This window comes from Dipodomys merriami, unplaced genomic scaffold (genome assembly GCF_024711535.1).
Source record: "Dipodomys merriami isolate MVZ:Mamm:240054 unplaced genomic scaffold, mDipMer1.0.p SCAF_1304, whole genome shotgun sequence".
NCBI classification, from domain to species: domain Eukaryota; kingdom Metazoa; phylum Chordata; class Mammalia; order Rodentia; family Heteromyidae; genus Dipodomys; species Dipodomys merriami.
In genome coordinates this window covers 109,500-115,825 of record NW_027202610.1, presented here as the reverse complement: position 1 = coordinate 115,825, position 6,326 = coordinate 109,500, and the positions used below count along the sequence as shown (strand labels likewise).

The 6,326-nt window shown below is 35.7% G+C and overlaps 1 non-coding gene across 1 annotated transcript; it reads left to right on the top strand.

Annotated features, from left to right (window-relative positions):
- The first annotated feature begins 5,964 nt into the window (after window positions 1–5,964).
- LOC138824980 (U6 spliceosomal RNA) lies at window positions 5,965–6,071 on the top strand. Its single transcript, XR_011371245.1, has one exon. It is a non-coding gene; the product is annotated as a U6 spliceosomal RNA (small nuclear RNA).
- The last annotated feature ends 255 nt before the right edge of the window (window positions 6,072–6,326 follow it).

Genomic DNA, 6,326 nt, shown 5'->3' with positions numbered 1-6,326 from the left:
AAGGAAGAAAAAAAGGATCAAAAGGTGAGTAGAGATAAAAAAAAAGAAAAAAAAGCACACACACATATACCCCTAAAATAAACATATTAGAAGAAAAAGAAGTTAATAGAAAAAAATTTAAGTTAAAAATTAAAAATTAAAAAAATTAAAAAATTTTTAATAAAATTTATAAAAAAAGAGTTCTTTCCTTTTTATTGGGGGGGGGGGGCGGGATGGGAAGATCCTGTTTCTCCCTTGTGTCCATAACAGTCTCTTGCTGGAGTCTCTGGTCTGCTTGTGGTGTTTGATTTTCCTGTTCTTGGCTGGTTTCATAAATCAGATTGTTTGTGCAGGCAGAAAAATGGTATGCTTTACACAGGATTTTCTGATCCTCCTCCCAGGCTAGTTCAATGGGAGGGAGATCTGCTTTGAGTATCACAAAAGAGGGAGATGGCTGTTTCCTCTAGTTTGGAGATGCTGCGATGAGTGTAGGTTCTGGGTAGAGTTGAGGCCTTTCAGTGAACAGTAGCTTTTCCCTGAGAGGCTAGCTTCTGAGACACTCAGAGAGCACAGCCTGGAGACATTCTCCAGATTTATGTTTACCGAATTTCAATTGATTGTCAGGGCTGCTAGTGGGAGGGGCAACCTCTGGCTCTGTTTACCCAGTGAAGAAAGACATTGATTTGTATGGTGGCCCAGGCTGGGTGATTTTCCTGGGTGAAGCTGAGCCTGGCAGGTCAGGTAAGCTTCCTGTGACCTGCTAAATGACTATATTGTTTTCTTCCAAGGCCTGAGTTGGAGCTAGATGCTCAGCCAGGCATTTGTCAGTATCAAAGATGGAGATCTTCGGTAGTGGGTGGGGAGGGGTGGCCTTCCCTCCTCTGCTCCATGAGGAGGAGTGAGGATGTCAGCCTTCTACTAATGCCATAGTCTTGGTTCCTGGGTCATCTCTGTTCTGTGATCTACAGGATGAAGATGACTGCTTCTTGTCAGTTCTTGCTTGAGTTGAGGAGAATCTGCTCACCCGCTGCATCTGGCACGTTTGTCCTGGCCTCTCTGTGTTTCAGGTATGGTGGCTATGGATGCTGCAGCTCTCGCGGCAGCCGCAGTTGCTGGCAAGTGCTCAGATTTGTCTCCTTGCCTGGATTTTCCCTCTCTGACATAACTCTCTGAACTGTGATGGCACACTTGCTGTGATTCTCTGGCTTAGGACTGTTCACTGGAGCACTAAAACTGCTTTCTATGCAAGAGCTTGTTAGCCTACAGGTTCTTTGCCGCCATCTTCCCGGAACCATAAATATAAATTTTAAATAACTAAATTCTTTTAAAATCCTCTCACTCGGTCACAGGTATGGATAGATAAGTGATATGGGCAGAATCACAATTATTCAGAAGGTTATAAATGGATGCTTACCTAGCTTTCTTTCAGCTGGATCATAGAATAGACTCTCCTAATTGGAAAAAGTTAGCCTTCCCAGCCTTTCTGCATATAAACACTCCATCAACATTTTATTAAAGGATTATTGAAGACTAGCTATATGTTGATTAATAATGACTGAACATGACAGAAAGTTGAGGGAAAACCATCTACACTTCAGTGAGGTTCTGACTTGTGCTTCACAAAGTGTTATGAAAGCTCTCCAGGAGAAATCTAGCAGCTGCATTTCTAAAAAGTCCTTTAGTTGATACACTTTCTGATATTGTCTCAATGCAAGTACTTCTCTTTGGAGTTCCATATTATTCAATGATGTTGTATTAGCTCCTTGTTAAAATTTTCAGACTAGTCTTTTTGATGAAATTTGTTTTTCAAAATTGCTTTCCCAATTCCATCCACAAACTGCAGACAAAATTTATCTGAATAAAATTTGTATCTGTTGATAGTGCATATACTTTTATTTTTCATTACAAACATAGAATGTAGTAAAAATTCTCATAGCAATTTCACTGCACTAGCTTGTGGGCAGATTCTAACTTAAATAATATATTGTGTTCACGTAGAGATTTTGATTATCAAAAGTAATAAGCCTGTGGTCCTAAAACCAATACCTTACTGATATTGAGTGACAAATACAACTTCATATAAGTGTAGAAGTTTTCCTTGTATCTTTTTAATATATATTTTTGTTGTAAATATACTGTACGGAACGGTTACAGTTACATAATGTAATGAGTACATTTCTTATTGAGCATTGTTACCCCCTCCTTTGTTGTTCCCCTACCATCCCTTCCCTTCACACCTCCCCACCTCCCTCCTTCACCTCCCACTCTGGTCGAGTGTCTTGTACATCTCATTGTTCCAATGGGTCAACCTGTATCCTTTCTTTATATCTTAAATAAAGAAATGCTGGCTTGATTTATGCTTATTCTGCTCGTGTAGACACACCTAAATCCACTCTCCATGTCCAAAAGCACATAAATGAAACGCCATCATTTTTCTGTCAGTTGGTATAATTGTGTTCTACACATTTATTGACAGATTACAAATTATTCTCAAACTTTAAAACATTAAAAAGTACTTTCTTTTTTTCTTATTTTCTTGGCCAGCAAATCAGCAGGACCTCAGTCAGCATTTCTGTCATAGAACTTTTCATATAGGTTGGTTAAATGTATATGTAGAGTCCAGTTTTCTGAGGACTCACTCATCTGCTTAGGAATTCATGCTGGCTGTTGGAAAAAGCTCAAGTAAGAATGCCATTTAAAGCCTTATACTTTATTCTTTACCAGGGTTTTCTCCAGCTACTTTGGTTGTTTAGAGTGTTTACAAGAGCAAATATCCCATAGGGAGCAGGGAGACAACACATGACCTATACTTACTGAGACTTCCGAGTATTTTGCTGTCACTTGTACTGCATTTTGTAAGTCGAATCTCTCTAAACCTACCAGATTTAAGAGATAAGAGGAGTGGTAAAAAAAAACTCTTAGAGACAAATACATCTTCAATATATATTGTGCCAAGCATTCTGTCTAAGGCATATTCAGCAAGTAATGAAACTTGTATTGGCTGTAATTATGTGTCTTTCTCCATGTGTGCATGTATACATGTGTATATGTATGTGAGTATAGTAACATACATGTGTACATGTATAAGGAAATATACACACATATATGCATATGTAAATAAATATAGATATCTAAATATATGTGCATATATATATATATATATATATATATCAGTTGTTCAGTGATTTAATCTATAGATCCCAGCACATTGTCATTCTCACAAAGTGTACATGATAAATGGGCATCCTTTGTACTCACTTCCCCCAGTCCTTTGTTTTTATCCTTGGGAACATCTTTAGTCTACTTTCCATAGTATAGCTTTGTTTTCATTGCATGTACTTACTGATAATAAAAGAAAAAGTTTGTTTGTAAAAGAAAAAGAACTTTTTAGGACACAGGTCACTGTCTTTTATCCATCCCAATGATTGCTATGTGATAAAATTTATAATAGTAGTAAAATTGAAAAGGAATTAATAGATTTGTTGTTTTGCCATTTAAATGTTAGAGAATAATATCACATCACTGTTATAACTCTTAAAGAATGCAAGGGTAAGTGATGGTCGCTATCATGTTCACACAAAACCCCTGGATCCTGAATGATAATAGTAGACCAGCAGAAATTCTAAGTAGCAGACATGGAGCATATAAGTGAAAGAGAGGAAATGAGAGAGTGTGAGAGTGAGAGAGGAATATCATAATACTGAAAGTGCATAACAGATAAACAAGAGCTGTATGAGAATATTCATACTGCTATCTTTAGACTCTACTTGTACATTTGAAGATATTTGATGTATGACAACAAATCAACATGAAATATAAAGTTATTTTGAGAAAAGTAAGAGTGACTCAGAAGAAATTATAAATGCAAAAACAATCTTCACAAAAACAAACACTCAGAGATATTTCATGACTTTGAAAAGGATGAAGTGGCTAAAGTTAGTATAAATTTAGAAGTATTAAAATTCACAAAAATATAAAAAGTATTCATATATTTCATAACATAACCCAAAGCAGAAGTCAAATGTTGTTTAAATGATTTTTTAAAACATAGTCTCTCAGGTGCTGGGAAGGTGGATCAGTGGTAGAGTGTTGCCTTGCATTCATGAAGCCCTTGGTTTCATTCCTCAGCACCACATAAGCAGAAAAAGATGGAAGTGGTACTGTGCCTCAGTGGTACTGCTAGCCTTGAGCTGAGGTACAGCACTCAGGCCCCAGAGTTCAAGCCCCATGACCACCAAAATCAAAAAAAATAAACAACAAAATGTCTCTCAAGTTTATGGCTTTAACTCAGTAATACCGCTGCTTCAGCCTAGGGCTAAGCATTCAGGTGTGGACATTTATCAACACTCCTGATTCAGACTCTACTTGATCATTTTTTAATAAATATTTTGTTTTTAATTTTCGTCTTTGTAAATTCACATGCACCTATAAAACCTGGATTGGCGATCCCAGTAAGCTTCTCAAAGTACCTCCTAATGATGACTTACCAAATGTTGTATTATATTACAACAAGGAAAACAATGCTACAAATAAAGAAAACCAATAATTAAATATTAATGATTAATAAAATAAAAAACAAAACAATTATCAGTATTTTCAGTATTTGAAGTGGAGAAATATTAGATTTTATTATTTTTTCAAATATCTGTACATTTAACACTGGCTAAGGTATTGATGTTCAACCAGAGTTTTATAGAATATGCATACTCTTAAAGTTTCCCACTAAGATGACTATTTATGGCTCATCTCATCATTTGTTTATGACTTACATCATCATTTTTTCCTCACTAACATATAAAGGAAGTTAGCCCTAATGTTTTAACAGAAACTGTGTAGTTAACATAGTCTTAACTCTTCAATCTACTTCTTTACACAAAGACTTTACAACTTCTCATTAATAAGGTTTCTATAAACTCTGAAATGTAAGTATTTAGTAGTTAATATCTGCTACCATAAATCTTAAATACTTTATAGAAAAGTTTTATACTTCCCAAACAATCCAAATTTTGGCATATATAAGCAAAATCCCAAAATTAAACATATGTAAAACATTAAAACTTTTAACAAAACTTAACACTTGCTAGAGTGTTCATTATGACAGGTGCCTTTTATAGAATAATTGAATTCCTCTTCCTGCACATTTCTTTTTTTATTTTTTATTTTATTTTATTTATTTTAATTTAATTTAATTTTATTTGTGAACATACTGTACAGAGGAGTTACAATTACATGGGCAGGATAATGTGTACATTTCTTACCAAGCATTGCAGCCTCCTCCTTTGTTTACCCTTCACATCCCTTCCCAGCCTCCCCCCTCTCCCCCAATCCCAATCCTTCTCCTTCCCCCCCTTCTCCTCCCCCCCCCCGCACCTACGTTGTAAAGCTCATTTTGGACATGACAACTTGTACTTCTCATTGTTGCCACAGGTCCACCTGTATCCTTAAACAACTGGTTTTTCCCCATCTCCTCCACAAGTTATACTGAAATCAAATATAGTGAAAGCAGGGGGAAGGACATACAAAGCAACAAAGAGATAATCTTATAAATGCGTTAGAAACACATGCATGAAAGAAAAAAACATTAAAATACACATCTAAGGGTTCATTTTCCTGACATCACATTATCTGACCTTTTCCGCTTGACTCATACACATACTAGATATTACAAATAAGGGAAACCATGGGACCTATGTTTCTTTGGGCCTGGCTTACTTCACTTAATATAATTTTTTCCAAGTTTTTCCATTTCCTAACTAATGGGGCAATGTCCTACACATTTCTTGAACAACAAATACCTGGAATTATTTTGTTTTGACATGTCAGTCTTGATTTTATTCTTAAAAGTGTGCTTATGTAAGAAATATATGGTTCTAAAATTACACAACAATTCTTTTGAACTTACTAGTTTTGAACTTACTAGTTTAATAAAAACTTACTAGTTTAATAAAATCAATAAAAGTATACTTTATATATAAAAAAAGTTCTTTGCTCAATTCAGCATCACATACACTAACATTGGAATGATACAGAGAAGATTAGCATAGCCCCTGTGCAAGGATGACATGCAAATTCGTGGAATATTCCATATTTTTACAAAAACAGATGCTGGAAGGGATGTGGCCCCCAGGGAACAGCACTGCATTCTTGGTGGGAGTGTAAACTTGTTCAATTACTTTGGAAAGCATTATGGAGGTTCCTCAAAAGACTCTACATAAAGCTCCCCTATGACACAGCAATCCCACTTTTGGGGATTTACCCAAATGATCACAAACAAGACCATACTAAAACCAGCAGGACAACTATGTTTATTGCAGCATTATTTACCATAGCTAAGATATGGAACTAAC